The 18,268-nt window shown below is 45.7% G+C and overlaps 1 protein-coding gene across 3 annotated transcripts in view; it reads right to left on the bottom strand.

The window, feature by feature from the left end:
- CRIM1 (cysteine rich transmembrane BMP regulator 1) overlaps window positions 1-18,268 on the bottom strand; it is a 178,200-nt gene that overhangs the window by 75,085 nt on the left and 84,847 nt on the right. The gene's annotated exons all lie outside the window — the stretch shown is intronic.

Raw genomic sequence — 18,268 nt, 5'->3', positions numbered from 1 at the left:
ATTTACGTTTGTGTGCCATATACAGAAAAGACCAAAGACTGAAGTCTCTTTAAACACAGGATGACACAAGGTTTAGGTAAATGGATGTTGTGACAGCTGTCTTGGAAGTAGGAAGTTTTAGTTTCTTGAATTCTATGCTACCACATGTGCACGTGTCTTCCCACGCAGTGATAAGATGTTTCATGAGCTGTAAGCTCTGGTCACTCTTGACCTAATTTTGCAGGGAAACCTGCCTAAACATAGAAGCCAATAAACGGAGGTAGGTGAAGAAAACAAAGACGAGACCAAGCCAGCTTCTCAGATGCAGTGAACTAAGACACTGGAAACGAGATGCTCAGGCAGCTGAGGAGTGCCAGCATGCAGCTGAGGAGTGCCAGTGGGAAGTGGGTGCTAGCCTCTGGTCCTGGGACTCCACAGGGGACAGACTACAGGGTCAGATGCTAGAAAGAATGGTGGAGTGAGATGCCAGGTGGGGAGGAGGAAGTCAGGCCATCCTTAGGAGAGAGAAAGCTGCTGGAAGGAAATGTGGGTCTCATGCACAGTGAGGCGGTATTATGATGGGGGAGGGGCACAAAGATGAGGGAAGAATTATTATTAACAGGTCCATTAATTCTGTTTCCCCACCCCCCTTTCCTCCTTTCGTGATTGGTTCATTCTCCTATTGTTTGACTCTTCAGTAAACTAAAATGTGCTTAGAGTCCTCAGCTATCTCAGTAATCAGGCCCAGAGTTTCAGTGACATTTACAATCGGCCCTGGAACTAAAACGGAAATGAAGTTAAAGTTTGCACCAAAGACCATTAAACGCCACTGCCCCCTCTGCCGCTGCTTCCCTTTTGCTTCTTCCACCTGTGGTGATGGTTAGGGATTTCTGGGAGAACAGGAATCAAAACCTCATTAGAAGGCTTAGCTGCAATCTTATTTCTGTCTACGGTTTAAGATAAACGCCTGCTCGTCGTTTTGTGTGCGGAGCTTTTTCTTCCCGCAGGACAGCTGCCTTCTAGGGCTGAGTACCATGAACTGGCCTTTTCACATCGAGTAAGGTAACTCCACGGTCCTTCACGCTCAAGTGCCTAACCACTACGGTTTTAAGCACACAGTCATATCGCTATGATCACTCACCTTGCCATATTGCTTACACTACTGCACTTGACACTGCACAACTTAAGTTCCTCATACGGAGGGGCCACAGCCAGACCCTAGCATCTAGGTGCAGTTACGACTGAGACCGCATCCTACACGGATTGCTCGCTGTTTCTACTGTGTCTTCTAGACTCATGTCCCGCCTGCTGATGTGCTGCAGAGAATTAGTTTTAAACACCAAAAAGCACAGGTGAGATCAAGAAATACTTCAGACGCTGTTCTGCAGCACTTCAGGACTTTCTGTCTGAACACCTATGTGCACGTCTGTATTAAAACTCGCCATGGCAAAGCACATCACACTGAAAAGCAGTACTAACTTTGCCCTCTATCTGCCACGCTTCCCAGTGTCCAAATGCCCCTGTTACTACCCTGTGACAGCTGTACTGGCACCACATGGATGAACTAAAACTACTCAAAAATGCTTGGTAACCCACTCAGAAAAGGAAGGCCCCTTTTTCTGCATTTTACTACTGAGATGAAATGGTTGACTGGCAAAGGACCACGGTGTTTGAAAGCTGGTGTGCTCTTGGTTCCTGGCCCCCTTCTTAGCTACCCCACCCCGCCTCCAGCACACGCTTCCTGTCTAGGGCCAGCCTTTGACTTCCCAGCCCTTTAATAATGTACTGAGGAAGGACCCAGAAAAAGTGAGCATTTGGGCTCAGGCCTGACACGTCTTGCACACCTGTGAGGCTTAGATCTTGCAAAACTGCCTTTCATTTTCTTTTCTCAGATTGAAAATGGCCCAATAGCAATTTCATGCCATTGAACCCATCTGCTCCCAGGTCTTCTTTCATTCCTTCCATCAGGTAGCAACTAAATCAGACGCCCCTAGATTACCCACACTGCACAGATGTACCCTACTCTCTGTGCTTTCCACTGGAAGAAGCCAGGGTTCTTTCTGAGTCACTTGGAGGAAATGCTGAGGTACAGAATAGGCGAAGCACACAGGCTGTACTTTGTCCTCACTACCTCCTTTCCCTTAATTTTTTTTTTTAATTCTTTCCCGGCTGATCTTCTCCTCCCTCTTACCCCAATCCTGGGTAAGAGCAAGCGAGGCAAAAAGAGAAAACAGATGGATTAGGAAACTAACAGGAGACAGATGCTCACAGAGGTTGTTGTCATCACTTACCCTCCCCAGCTCTCCGCCACGCTGTTTCCCCTCGCTCCGGCCATGCTATGCCACGCCCAGCCTGCAGCCCGGTTCCTGCGCTCACTTCCACAGCTAGTCACCTCCTCGTTTCATTAATCAGTATCTCATCGCCCTGAAACCCACATCCCTTCTCCTTTCCCGTTCTCTCCCTGCATCGTCCTCATGATGTGCTCACTCTCTGCTCCAGGCAAACTCTTGATTTGCTGGTCCTGCTGCCTGCCCCTTCTACGCCTTGCGTGTTCTCTGTCCAGCACATGGGTCCAGCTGCTTTTCAGGCATCGGCTCACCTTACCACCCGGACACACTTGTCTGGAACCCCTCTCACCCTCTGCTTTGGGCCACATGCTCATTTTGTGCCCATTAGGTTGGTGTACAAAGTGGGACAGAATTAGAGATGAAGATAGGACGGGTGATTATTAGCCAGAGTAACAAATCAGATACCACAGCAAGGGAGGGGCGGGGGAAAGGCAGAGACCCTTGATGGCCATCTCAACAAATCCCTTCTTGACAGAACAATGTGAGGATACCTCAAGGTAAGCCTCTGCCCTATGAGATGAAAGTCATGCACACAGACAGCATCTACCCTTCCAAAGTATAGAATCCTGCACTCTGGTTTTTCTATAGGCAAGGCTGCGTAGTCACTACTGGCACCTATTTCTTCACTCCAAGCAGAAACTCTGCACCCCACAGCAGCCTGCCCCCACCCCCTGCGTTTCCTGTCTCCATCCCTGGCAAAGTACAAATGCAAGATACGCCTCTGTGTGCTAACCTATTTTGTGCAGTTCATATAAATGAAATCATAAAACGAGAGAATTAATGATTTTTTTCTTTTGAATTTCAAAATTCTGTATTGGCAACATGGCTGGGCTGTGGAGGTGGGGGGAGGGGGCTCTAATGGTATCCTCAATATTGAGATAATTATCAATCAAATGCCATGTAAATAAATTTCTGCATGATGTAATCAGAGCTGCAGCCAGGTGGGACTTGGTTAAGAGGGTCTGCCCTCCTTTTCCTGGACTAGGTGATGGCGAACAGCACTTAGAAATCGCAGGAGCCCCTAGAGGGCTCCCTTCCTTAGGCTCAGGCTGCAGCCTGGTGGACTAGCAGCAGTGTATGTCCTCCTGCTTCTGGGGTTGCTATATACATAGTCCCAGACAGCACAGAAGCTCCCAAAGTGCTGACTGTGGGCTTGTAAGCTTGGCCTCTATGTTTCTTGCAGCTTCCACACTCTGCACATGCTCACTGTAGCACCAACGGCAAGCCACCACTCACTGAAGGCAACTGCCAATGCCAGCCTATGGGATGCCTGCCTATCCCTGCCTTGACTTTCGCCCTTGCCAAAGAACCTGGAGCTCTTAGGACCACACATCCAAATGAATTCTTCGGGGTTGTTTTTCCACCCTCTGACTTTTAACAATCCACACATCCACACACAGGATACCTGACTCTTGGAGAGTACCTGCTTATTCCAGTAAATCAAAATCATATTGACTCTCTTGTCAGTTCCTTTAGCAATGGAGGGACTGTCTTAAAGAAAAAGAAAATGAGCAACAAACACATCCAACAAGTATCTGGAACCAACAGTTTCCTTATTCATAGCTATTAAGTTAGAGCTTGGGGCATGCATTGTTTTTAAAAAATATTTTTACATTTATTTATTTACTTATTTGTGTGTGGTGTGTGTGTGTGTGTGTGTGTGTGTGTGTGTGTGTGTGTGTGTGTGTGAGAATTGGAGAACAACTTTTGGGAGTTAGTTCCCCCCTTCATGGGGGTTCTGGGGCTTGAATGCATGCCACTAGGTCAGCGGCAGTGACTTTTCTCCTCTGGGCCATCTTGCTGGTCTTGGATTGTTTTATACACTGGAAACAGGGAACTCAGAGGTGCAGGTTTTCCCAGACGTATTTTCCAAAATATATGCTCAAGAGAAGCATTTCACTAACTCTGACATCCCAAGACTCTATGGCCACCACTACTGTCCCCATGGATGCTGCCACAGGATCCGGGCTCTTTTTTTTTTTTTTTTACTGGATATCCTTGGCTGGTACCCAGTTCCCAGAGCATGCCACCTCTTCACCTGCTTGCTTCTCTTCCTTCTTGATCTCTTTAATCCCCAACCTTTGGAGCCTGCTTCATATGTTCCTCGACTTTACTTTCCCCATAATTTTTCCTGGGGATGTAGCAGTTGCACATTTATATATTCTTTCTATTTTTCAGGAGAAGAAACAGCATGCTAAATGCTGGGGCCCTGGTACCTTCGGGGCAGGTCTAAGATCTGTTTTTGAAAAACTATGCTGAAGAATCAATGCCTGTTTATCTGCTTACCAGAAAGAAGAGAGAAAGTTTAAAGGATGCTAAATAAGGGGGACACTAGCATTGCAGGGGCGGGGAGGGAGGTTTGTCCTCTGCCACTCCCACAGCCCTCTTTACAAAGCACAGGAGTGCCTCTTCCGCATGTGCCCCATGGTGGGCGCTGGCACCCAGACCACAAACGTTATTCTAGTTACTCTAACATCCCTCCACCAGAACATCTGCCCAGAGGAAGACTTTGGAAGCTGCCCACCATTGGCACCCCATCTTTCCTGACACAGACACTTATCTCTGTCCTCATCTTACAGGAAAACCAAGTGCAAATTGTGAAGCCATCCAGTGTTGGCTTTATTCTACATCTGAAAAGAGTGATCCAGCCTTCAAATGGGTCCCTTCCGCAGCCAAAGGCAGGGAGGTTTCCCTTGGTCAGGGACCGAGCAGAAATGAAGCATTTAATTACATGTACTAAGGCTAAGTACTTGCAGCACTAAGGCTGCAGAGGCTATTAACGAAATAGCTTGTCAAGAATGGAAATGACGCCACATAAAAAGGAGCTTCCTCATTAATGAAAGTTGATGCTCAGCCCTCATTCTACTGCTTCACCTTCTTACCGCTTACAGGAATATGTACATTTAAAACAAGACTACATAAGACATCTCAAAGGAGGTCCAACTACCACTCTGGAAAACAGTATAGCTCCTTATGGGAGTTCCTCAGGCTTGAATTTCCCTCCTGTCTTTCCCTAGGAGATTTACCAGTCCCTGGAGGATGACTGACCCTACTTCACCCTCTTCCAGCTAATCCCTTTATGAGCTCCTCAAATCTTCATCAGCAGTCACAGCCAGCCAGAGGGTCACCCACTGCTGCCCATCAGTGGTCCTTCTTCCTCCCCCGCAACCCCCACACAGGGAGCTGCTCCCAACTAACAGGTAACTGCACATTCCTGACGATTTTGACCTCAGAGACAGGAGAAATGCCACTTAGTTTTCTGTGGCCATTTATGCTTTTTTTGTTCTTCTGGGAGGAAGAAATGAGGGATGCGCTCTCATGCAAGGAAGATATAAACCCGCCACAATTACGTAACTAGGACAGTCATCATGGTTTCTCTCTTCCTGGGTTTCTCAAGAGATAATTACTGCTTCCTTTTCAAAGACGCCAGGAGTCTAGGAAGCAGAAGGTGCAAAGCGGAAGGGAAAGTGGTATACACTGTAGGAAAATACAAGCTTTAGGTAGACCCAGTTCTCCCAGAACTGTACCCCACAGTACGTCAGTAGGGTGAGGATAAAGCAATGATGCCTTCTAGCAATTACTATGCTGATGTGACTTGCTAACGAAATGCAGGGGCAGGCTTGAAGAGGCTCCGATCTTGGCAGCAGCCAGACCAGAGGCCCAGCAACATCTGAAAACATTCCTTGGTCCTTCTTGAAAGTGTTAAGGGCTGGGACCCCACAGGCATTCCTAACCACCTTGTCCAGATCAGTTGTCTGACACTGAGTGTCCTCTGTGTCCACTTTCTTAGGTCTGAGAGAAGTCACTGGGGTAGCCTTTCATGGGCTGGCAGGATGGCAGGGAGAAATACACAGAGGACCAGTTAAGATAAGGAAGAAAGAAAAGAAACTGGCACACCACAGCGTGAAAGGAGAGATGGACAGGAGAATAAACATTAAAAACACTATTTTATTGTATGTGTGCCTGAGTGGATATCTGGGCACCCACCACATGCAAACAGGAGCTCTCAAATGTCAGCAGAGGCCTTACGTCCCCTGGAAATGCTGTTACAGATGGTTGTGAAGTGCCATGTGGGTGCTGGGAACTGAACCTAGATCCTCTGCAAGAACAAACAGTAAGTGCTCTTAACCACTGAGCCATCTCTCCGGCCCTGAGAATAAGGTTTAATACAAAGGTGCAACTTATTCTCATTTCAAAGCCTGGAATCACTAACTGCTTTATAAATGGATGCTCCAGACATGGAATCAGCTTGTTTACAAATGGAGTCAGTTGGAGTATACATGCACCAGGCGTGAGGCTGGTCGGATGCTGGAGATGATCCAGAAGTTTCCGTTCAAGGAGGCCCTGGATATGATGGATAGCATAACAGGGTATAGGCTGTTGAACACCTGCCCTGGGATGTAAGAACAAGCAGCGAATGGTGACGTCTGACCGAGTCTCCTGCTTGAAAACTCAAGCTCAACTTCCGCCGCTGGGGCTGCACATACTGCTTTGGGCATCCAGCGTCATCCATGCCTGGGCTGGCACTGAAGCAGATGACTTTAGACATCCAATTGGATCCCCGTGGACAGTGAACTCCCGGCCTCTCACCCTTGTCATCAGCATTAAGTGGCCAACCGTACAGTCTCTCATCTTCCAAAGAACTGATCTTTATACCAACCTTCCTCCCAACGGAACCCCAAGAGCCAATCTGGACATCAACAAACACATCACTCAAATTCTTAACACCTACCAGGCTCTCCCTTAAAGACATCCTTCTATGAACAGCAAGACTGGGAACCTCCACACTCACTTGGGAAGTCACCAGCCTCTAAAGACACCACTGGTTGCTCCCATGCCTCAGTTCTCCCCCCCCCCCCCCCACGAACATTTCCTCTCTGTAGCTCTGATTCCTACCCCAAGACACAGAGGCTTTGAGAATGGATACTGACATAAGGTAGTGTGGTATCTGAGTTCCGGCTACTTAGGAACAATGTGTCCTTGGGAGCTCAGACAAGTTATAGTATCTAAGTCTCACCTGAGCCACGTGGAACATAGAGGTGGTTAAAGTTTTCATAAGACTGCTGTGGGGACCACATCAACCCATTCGTGAGAAACACACCTGCCCTCCCTTTTATGTGATTTAGGAGGCTTCCGCATGTGTAGGCGAAGCAGTGGCCTCACATGGCCCCTCAAGATCCAGGGTCCTTGCTTCCATCCATGTGCCACTTAAATACCTTCCCCCCCCCCCCCCCCGACATAGCTAAGTCTTTGACGTCACAGACATTGGATGACAACTGACCATCTTCCCAGGGTTGGTGTCTACTCCAAGATCTTGCCAGTTTCTCCCAGGTCTGGGCCTTACCCTGACATGCTCTCTTTAAATATGAGCCCTTCCTGCCTGTGGTGTTTCCAAGGGACCCACCCGAGATGGAGCCTATAAATGTCTTTACAATTCCTGATGCTTTCCCCACTTCCTGCATCTGGTCTCTCAACTGTAACCCTCAGTATAGCAACTAGGGTTAGCAGGCCTGGCAGCCGGTGAAGTCCTAGGAACAGAGCAGACATGCAGTCAGCGCACGAAGGCTTGTCCCAAGAGGCACCATGCTCATCCTGTGCAAAGTCAAACATAAAAAGCCTGTCTTTTATGCAAAACATGCCGGCTTCAAGATGCTGGCAATTATTATAAATATGGCCAAGAAATGAAATGTGTTGGGTGTAGGGGAGGGTTGCAGTGAGTCCCAAGGAGCCAGCTGCTAACTGGGACTCCACCTAGTGACTCCTTTTGTGCCAAAAGCTCCTGGGGAGAGCAGTCTTTGTGGAAGCCTATTCTATCTGTGACCCCTCGTGGGAAGCAGACCTCCATTGATCCTTAAGTATCCGCCCCTTTGGTGATGTGCTGGAGGCATGGTGACAAATGGCTGGTGATGCGGGGCAGCAGGAAGGAAGTTTCGAGAAGCCATGGACTGACTAGCATTCACTAAGTGTTGAGAGTGGGCACAGAACTCAGTTTACAAAGGCAATAAATTAGCTACTGTGTCGAGATTGGAACAACTGACTGAGGCCACCACAGGCCCAACACATGTCCAGAAGAGGACAAGGAGATAATATCAAGGGATTGGTGGTTGAAATGGTGGAGAGGCAGGCTAAGGCTGGGTAACACGGGACCCAAGAAAGCATCTTTCCTTATAAGTAAGAAGAAAACAATGGAAATCTTAAACAAGCGATGCGGTATTGCGATGGGGTGGTTATCGGGACGGGGGTGTGTGTGTTCCATTCCATTTCTTTTGAGTCATAAAGATAGATGAGATTAATACAAATATTTTCAGCCGCAAGACACATTTTAAAACTGAGGGGAAAAAAAAATCAAAGACTCTAATAGCCTAGAACGCCCTTTCGTCTTTCTCCATCTGATGAACTCTGACTCATTCCTAAAGACTCAGCTCGGAAGTCAAATACAACAGTTTCCCAAATAGGAATTTGAATCTCTTCGCTCCATAAGCTTTTTGTTATTTGGCACATTTCAACTTCTAAAAACCCGTAATACCTAAAGCTACGATGGTTTATTCATTCGCATTTGCCTTCCCTTAAACTAAAGGCTCCTTGACGCGTGTACCTGTTATTCCTTCTAGGTGCACGGTGAACATTCCAGATATTTGTTTCTTGAACAAGTCAGAACTTAGGGCTTGGATGCTGGAATTTGCCACAGATTATCCACAGGATGTAGTTAAACTTATTATTTATCTGTGCTAGACAGTGATAAGAGAGAAACATACCCAAGACAGGTCCTGGCCCTCAAAGGAGGCATAGGTTAGACTGATCTAGCCTGCTCCATTTATGCTTTCAGTTGCTCCCTTTCAAAAGCAAAGCTCTAGAAATAAACAGTCCTAAGATATAAATAACATTGTGCATGTATATGGGTCAGAGAGGTTGAGACGGGCTCATACTCTACAAATCCAAACTGGCCTCAAATTCATGGTAATTCTCTCGCCTCGCTTTCTAAATGCTGGGATTATAGGCCTAAGCCACCATGGCCAGCATGAGTAATTTTTATTACAGTAATGTTACTATAGTGGCTGCATTTTATTTGCTACGAGTATCTTCTTGCACCTTTATTATGGGCCTGTATGCATAGGAAAAATAAATTATGCATATAGTTTAGTCTCATGTGAAACTTCAGGCATCCATGAAGACTCCCAAACAGGTTTGCCAAAAGCAAGAAGGAACAAATATAACTAATGACTTAGTCTAATCATAATACTCCTCCCAAATCCACACAAGGCCAGGAAGGATAACTTACAAGGCTTTTGTTGACATGATCCATTCACAACAGACTAACTTAGAAAGGCCGAGGGAAGCCAGTTGTCTCCACCCCCGGGGTTCCAGTGAAAGCTGCTCAGTGTCAAACACAGCCTTGGACCTCTACACACTGTCAAGTGCAGTGGGTGGTGTGCAACCGCCATCTCTGTGCAAAGTGGGTACAGTATGTTCTAGGAAATTCCAGCTTTCTTTTCGTTTTTCACAAAGCGTCCTTTCTGCAGAACTGTCTACAGCATTACTCCGTTTTCTGGATGTTGATGATGACGATGGCAAGAATGAGGACGGACGGGAAAGTCCTCGAGTTTGATATAATCCAAAGCTGTGGATTCCGCACTCAAGCTTAACCAAAGGCTTAAAAGGATTCACTTGCTTTCAGCTTTCCCTTGGCTCTGATGCCTGGGCTATTCAGAGCAAACAGCAGCCAGTGGGTGACATGGCCTTGCTTGTTTGCAGGACTAACACAAACGCAGAATAAAGACCAGGTGCTGGCCCCAGCCCGCGGAGGAGCACACAGGCCTGGTTCGAGGTGAAGGCACACCCACCTGAGGGTATGACTGACAGACCAAGCCCTCTCCCCGAGAGATAGTTCGTTACTAATGGGGAAGAGCTTTAACTTCTAGGAAAGCATATTTTCTTCAATCTGGGGATGGGTCCAATAATAACATGGAATTCTTGCAATTATTTTGTTTCAGAAAACATCAGAGTTTAATATAGACTCTGGCTCTTTAGTCATGAGTTGATTTGCTCCTTTTGGGCCAAAAATTACTATGACAGAGGGCAACAGAATAAATGTTCTTTTCTAAGTTGAGAAAGAAGGGCTCCAAATATTCTTGCAACCATTTTTTTTGCATGTGTCTAAAAACAAAGAGAAGGCTACTGCCATAGCATGTCAAGAGTCAAGAATGTTTTAAATGCACATGTTAATGCACATTTTACATATTGTATAATTTACCCTCAAAAAGCAGCTGGAAAAATTACTTAAATTAAAGGGAACAACACTCCATGCCTCAAGGAAGAACTGGAGTTTTAAAAAACTGTCTATTAACAGATTGATCTTAAAAAAAAAAAGATAAATAGATAGCTCCATCTTTGTTGAGATGGGAACACAGAACAGATGGACACGATAATTCATTACAAGGCACTTGATTTGATCAGGGCTTCTTGGAACTGCACATTCAGGGACAATTTCTCCTGCTTAGCTTGAGTTGGCATGAGAAAAGCAACTTAATAACCCAACACAACATTCACAGTCATAAGGTCTCCAGCAAATATGACTCGATGAGCTGGGGTACCCAAGACTGTCTCACAGAGGTGAAAGAAGTGATCTCTGAGTTCCAAGCATAAACAAGGGGGGCCCCTAACTCCCCACAGTAAGGCCAGCTTGCGCTCTCTCTCTCTCTCTCTCTCTCTCTCTCTCTCTCTCTATATATATATATATATATATATATATATATACACACACACACACACACATACACACACATACATACATATAGATAGATAGATAGATATAGACAGATAGATAGATAGATATAGATAGATAGGTAGATATGCAGAGTGTGTATGCTCTGCTGACGGCCCCTGATCCATTGCCCCCACCCTAATGCTTTGCTAAACACCTCCATGACCGGACTGAACTGGTTAGTCTTGAGCTAAAAGCCCAGCAGAGCAGCTCTGGAGCACTCAGCTGCCTACCCCCGGGATCAGCAGGCAGATTGTTAAGTGGCTGCAACGCTTTCTCAGAGGCAACTGAGCAGAGGAATAAGCAAATCTACTTTGTTTCCACTAAGAAGTGGAGCGTGTTACTCAAAACTGGAAACTGAGGCAGACGGGCGGACTAACCCCGAGTACTCCTCATCTTTTTCAGGTGTGTGTCTTTTTGAGTTGGCCAGTTTCTTGGTCTCCATGTAAAAGTAGCACGTGCCTGGACAGGTTTTAGTTTGCTGTAATCTAGTTTTTATTATGTGGTGGAAAGCACGTCTCTAATTGGGTGTCTCTCTTAAAGGAGGGTTACTGATGGTGTCTGCCTCTAGCAGATGACCCTCTCTCTAGAGGTCTTGAGATTCCTTGCCCCCGTCACTGGTGATACCTGAACCTGCTGAAGCCTTTCACTTTAGTCAGTGCCACACCCCACAGCAAGCCCAGCCGTTTTCGTGCTCCCTCAACGAGTCTTTGTTGAACTGTTGGAACAGCTCTGAGTATTTTCTGCACTGGTACACCTTGTTTTCACTCACTGCAGCTATGGGGTCAGATTAATTTTTATTAACTTGCATGCTTCTGAAGGGAAGAAGTGCCATGCCAAAGATTCCATTCCGCTGGCCTCATCTGGGATGAGTCCGCAGCAGGCTGTGGATTCTGGAACTCCAGGAGACTCCTTCCTGCCCCCCCCAAGGGTCTTTATGGACTCCCAGGCACCGAGTGCTAGCAATCTGCTGGAAGTGTATCATCACCCCACAACGGAGCACTAGCAAAGCAGATTTTCTCACAAGTGCAGAGAAACTGGGATCGTGGAGTGGGAGGGGACAACTAGATTTCTGCCTGGAGCAGCTGGGGGCAAACAGCTAGATGTGGTCTTAAGGAAAGGCTTTTCATGACTGTTGCTCTGGCGATGGCTGGGCACATAGATTATCATCTTTCCTTTCATTGATTTCCCTTCCTGAAGTTTAGAGCTGTTCTGACAGGGCAGGGTCTGATTGGGAGACTGTCTTGGGTACCCGAGTCAGTGTTTTAGAAAAGTTAAAACGAGGCTCAAACATAAGGGGGGGGGGCGGGGAAGAGCCCTTTATCCAAAACTTTTAATCTTAAGGGATAAGATCAATTACAAAATTGGTAACAGAACACAATACTCTCTCAACATCTAACACTGTGTGTATGTGCAACTAGGTGTGAAATGAAGAGGCATTACGAATTCAGAACTAAATGAAGGGAAACAGACAAGAGAGACAAACAGTTGGAAACTCAGGGGGGAAAATGAATCTTCACAAAAGGGAAACATGGGCACCTGGGTCCAGGGGGCAGTAAGCACCCATGCACAGCCATGCATGGGCTGATGTGGTCCACAGAGGGGAATGTTTAAAACTTGGAGGGGCTACTCAGGGGGGGCCCACCCCCCACGTCTGAGTCCTTCCCACAGCACACATACCAAGGCAGCTGACAGACAGAGACACCCACATTCCATCGTCTAGCAGCAATTTAATAGAGTAAATCCTTATTTGTAGATTCAGCCTTTGGCTGATTGTTCTCTACCCCTTCTCCTTAGGAATTATCTATTCATAGATGTAAAAAGAAAATGCAGCTAGCAATAATCATCCAGCCATCTTCCAACCACACAGCCATCTACCAAGCACACGGTCACCTATTTTGCCTCCTCACCACACACTTTTCGTAATTAAACCAGTCCTGATTACCAAGGCTTGAATAGACCTCCAGCAGTCTGTTTGTTTCACTATGTCTCTTCTAAGAAAATGAAAGGCTAAAGCAGTAGCCATCTTTTTTCTATGGCTTCCCTTGGACAGTCTTATCACGATGTGACCCATCTATTGCTCCATTAGCGTCCGGAACCCTGGAATTTCTAGGTTTTCCTGCTCCTGTTTTTCCCCTAAGAAGTTACTAACACTAACCTCTTGGTTTCTGTCCAACTGAGAAGATTTGGGGAGTCAAAGGACCCAGTGGTGGAAGCTACTTTTAAGATCTTGCAATCCTTTCCTGCCTTCCCCTTTTGAGAGGCCCAGTGAAGAAAGAGCAAGATAAGGTGAAAAGCTTGTCCAACCACGCAGAGGTGGGTCTTGATTCCGGTACCCAGTTCATGGGATAAAGTGAATACACTTCAGCTACCAGATGTGCTGTGCACAGCTCACAGACAGCGGTCACAAAGGAAAGGTCGGGTCTCCTGAGTGGCTGCACTAGGGATGGTACGGGGACTGACAGTGACTTGGTCCACAAGGGACAGTACACCCTGGAGGTTCATGCTCACCCAGTCAGGCTCTGATGATGCTCTAGGAACGAAGGTTGTGTCCCACACACTTCTGTGAAAATGAAGCATGGGTTGCAACTCCCCAGCTGGGTTGAGCTGCAAATTCAGCCTTGTCCACTGAACTGAGCTTGAGCTCTCATGTACTAAATATATTCTAAGAATTCTTTTGTGTGTGTATGTGAAAACAGGAGCCATATATTAACATTCTCACCAAGATAATCTAAAAAATTTTTAATTACCTTAGAGCTTGAAAAAGTTTGGACTTAAAAATTTTGAGTTAAAAAAAAAAGACTTTTGATATAGTGTCTCAAAAAGTAAGAGGTATAAATGCTCTGGATCTTGGTTCTGGAAGAGAGTCAGGCCCTTTGGTCAAGAGAGAGGCAGGAGCCAAAAGGGAGCTTGGGAACCTGGCTCTCACAGCATACACAACCCAGAATAAAGTCTATTTTAAGCTTCTGGATATCATAAACAATGACTTAATTTATTTCGAACTCAAAATAACTGGCTTGTATTTTTTTCTCAATAACTTTTAAGAAAAACATATTTATAGGCAGAAATTGATAACATAATGTTTCAGGACAAAGAGTTTAAGACAACTCTCATTAAATTTAGAATGAATGACTATCACATGATTATTAAATGCATTCATCTTCTCAGTAAACCATACAGAAATATCGAAAGGCTTGGAACATTCTAAATGATTCAATTGACGTCCACTAAGAAGATATAGTGGCATCGCTGCCCCAAATTTTAACAATTTAATGTCTGCCCTGTAAGCTTGTATCTTAAAAACTGGTGAAAAATAATAAGACGCAAAATGAAAACTCTGCAAAACGAGGCACACACTGAAGATAGCAAAGTGCCTTTAGAGTAGGGAAAACAATTAAACAAACAACAAACAAACAACAAAAAGTGACCAGGCAGCTATCATAACAGACAGCCCAGACTGGCTAAGTTTAGCCTTGGCGGCAGAAGAATTCACAGCTGGGCTCGCCACTTTGTATCTCAGCTGTCTCCACCCTCCAGATACAACAGGTATGGTAGATCTATTTCACCCAGACAAGATTAACAGTGATAGAATTTCTATGTCACATCCTTTAAAGATTGCTTTCTTGTTTTCAATATTGACCTAGTCTTATGATTAAGATATTCTGGCAGCCCCTTCACAGCCCCGCCAATGACAAGGCTGCTGTATGAGCACAGAAAACCACAGTATTTCTTAAGGAGAGGAGGTCTGAATTATAGTCACCTAGATGATGCTTGTTTCGGGTGGGAAGGAAACACACTGAGCACCTAGGGAGCTGCCTGAATTCCAGAAGACCCAGATTCCTAGGGCCAGAAGAACACCATGTTTTTGGAACAGGGTCACTCATCTGTAGGGTTTCAGCAACTTTCTTCAACCAGAATGTCAGGCCTAAAGGGCACCTATTTTTGTTAAATGCATACTGTGGTAGACTAAACAATGTTCTGAAAAAATTTGAAGCGTCTTCCATCAAAAGGTAGCATCTACTCTGCTGCGCTTTGGACAGGGGCTTATCCTGTGACTTGCTCCCACAAACACAATGAGGCAGGAGCAGGGGTGTCCACCTCTGGGTGGGTTTCTAGAGACACTTACTATTAACACTTCCTCTTCCTAGTACAGGGGAAGCAGTTCGCCATGGGAGATCATACATAAACTTGTCATCCAAGCCATCCCAGCAGAGTTCTGAGACACAAATGGCACCCACCCCAAAAGACAACAGGGAATGGCACAGCACAGAAGGAAGCCTCCTTACCTTCGTACGGCTCTTGGGGAAGGCTTCTTACACCCCAATACACAATTGAAACGCATACACATATACCTCACTAATTTGTACTTTGCCGACAAAAAGATGTCAGTAGGACATCAGCTCATCTTGCTGAGCTGAGCTATTATTCTGTTTTAAAAACCAACAAGGAAGCACAGCAAATGCTACACAGTAGAACTGGGAACTGGGCAGTGCCAAGGAACAGCTGTGATTTTACACAAATCATTCATTCTCCAGCCTTCCGTCTTCACAGCTGTAAATTCCTCATGGTGTCAGAGTGATGGTTAAACGAGCAAGGGTTTGTAATTAGCAAGGTATGTGCTGGAGTTAAACGATGTACGTTACCGCTATCCTATGCTGTTTAAGGACAGAGTTTTCCACCTCTACAAAGACAGCACTTGTATCGATGCACACACACATTGGGTGCTTTGTTGCAAACCCCCTACACATGGCAGCATCTGTGCATGCACACGTACCACGCACACTCACAGACACCATACACACAAAGGGGTCATAACTCTATAGGGCATAACATTTCTTCTGTTACTGTGCAGTGGTGTTCAGACACCCCAGCTGAGGCTCTGAGTTGCTAATTCTAATCTTTCCCTATCTTCTCCTGAAAAGTACTGCGAGCTACCTTGGCTGGCACCACATACTGGTGCCGACAGAAAAGGACTGAAGAGCATTCAGTATGCCTGCAACTCGGCACCAGGTTGCAAAGTACTGAGAATGGTCAATGGTTAATTCTTTCCCTTGTAAGAGTGACAGAAGTCTATCACCCTCAGGATCTACTTCAGGTAAATAGAAACAGAAGAGCCCCAAATAGATTTTAGGGCCATAAAGAAAAGGCAGGGATCCCACAAGAAGAGAAAGAGTAGCCTACTTCTATAGAGGCCAGGGGTGGATGGAAAATCAGAACTCGTCAGTGGCACATGCCAAGAGTGCTATTCGGGCATGGTATGAACGTCTATCTAGAAGGCAGAGCCTTGCCCGTGTAAGAGCTCACTTGGTGCTGGATGAATGAACAGCTAACAGGTGCTTAAGAGGAGACTCCTCCGCTGAGAAAGAGCTCACACAGAAAGAGGCTTAGGAGCCTGGGTGGGCCAAACAGTCTCACTAGGAATGGGAATTTATCTGCCAACATGGAGGGGTCCCAACCCCCTTTCTGAAAGTATGAAAGTATAGTAAATTCATTTTAAAAAGTGGTTACTGTCAGTGCAAAGTAAATTTTTACAGCTAGATTTTCAGCTATATTTATCCTTCTCTATCCTAAAGGGCTCTCCCTCCTAAATTCTCTAACAATTAGCTCGGCTCTGAGTTCTTAGCAATAGTCTTCACAGCCAGGAGAGCAAGCCCAAGAGTCACGATATGATTTTGCATATTCTACCATGGTTTCCACTGTACCCACAACATGGTTCCTTCATAAGAACAAAGGTATACATTTCCCTTAAAATGCTAATAGTATACATCAGGCAATTTTCTTTTTCTTTCTATTTTTGTATGTTTGTTTGCGCTTTCATTCTCTTATCAAAGTATGACCTATAAACGTATTTAAAAGAGAGACCCCCCCACTTTGTATGCTAAGCTGACCTGAACAGGTTAAGTCACAGCCTGGTCATATATATATCCTACATTTACCAATGTTAGTGCACACACAGAGGAAAAAGATGACATAAATGCTGACTTCTGGAAATAGCCTCAGCTCCTGAGACCAGCCTTTATGCATGCAACAATTAAACAGTCGAGCCAGGAAGTGTATGACTAATGGAAGGCATGGCAAAGGATGTCTCCCAGAGTTCCCAGGGGCGAGAGAGGGATCAGTTGAAAAGATGAAGACCCTGGGAATAAAGTGAAGTCTAATTGGAATCCTGCAGGATGAGTGATGTCGGAAAAGGTAGGATGGAGAGAGAAAGGTGACTCATGCTGTGGTGGGGGAGTGCGGGGCTTGGAGGGAGCATGTGTCTGTAGACTGAGGAGGAGCAGAGCATAAAGAAGGGTCTCAGAGCAAGTACTAGGCAGCGTTATAACTAATGGGAAGGGGATAAAGAATCAAAGGTGTTCTTTCTTTTCTCCCTTAACATGTGAATTACCTTGACTAAGCACAGGCTTGTTCGTTCGTTCACTCACTCACTCACTTGTTCTCTCATTCAATCATACATTATTTATAAATAAGCACTGGCCATAGTACATCTATAGAGATCATAAGTACCCACATTTTGAGAATCACAAAGAACAGTGGTGGCAAAATTAAAAACAATGAAAAAAATCCCAATGATTTCAGCGCTCTTATAAACAGCGTTATGATAAACAGATTAATGAGGAGTTACAAGGGAGTGGAAGGGTGGCACAGCGGAGACATCTGTAGGGGCTGAAGATCGAAAACACTTTAAAGAGGAGGAAATGGAATCTTCAAAGAGGCAGATGATGTCCAGGTAAAAGAGGAAGGGAAACACTATATGGGACAAGCAGCTGCAAATGCGGTTTCTGAGCAGGAGAATGCTTGTGGGGACCACTGATTGGGCAGGAACAAAGGGTGAGTGTGTGGCAGCGAAGGGGGACAAGCATGGGTCACTGCCTATCTAACACACAGGAAAGTAAGAGCTGTGAGAACGCAGCCTCTCTGCAAATGATTTACAGCGGGACTCTGAATGACTTCCTTCTCTGTGCTTCTTCGGTTCCATCATTAAAAGTACGTTTACCTTGGACCATGCTTTAGGCGAAGGCCCAAGTCAAAACTGCATGAATACAGTAATAACCACCCTAAGGATTCTGTTTACTAGACTCACAGAAGCCCGGGGATGAAACAGAAGGCATCGAGAGCAACCTCTGTTCCTATGTGACACGTCTTGTAAGCACAGCTGGCAGGTAAACCATCCAGATGG

This window comes from Acomys minous (genome assembly GCF_964271855.1).
Source record: "Acomys minous genome assembly, chromosome: 8".
Taxonomy (NCBI): domain Eukaryota; kingdom Metazoa; phylum Chordata; class Mammalia; order Rodentia; family Muridae; genus Acomys; species Acomys minous.
This window is presented reverse-complemented; position numbering and strand designations above follow the sequence as displayed.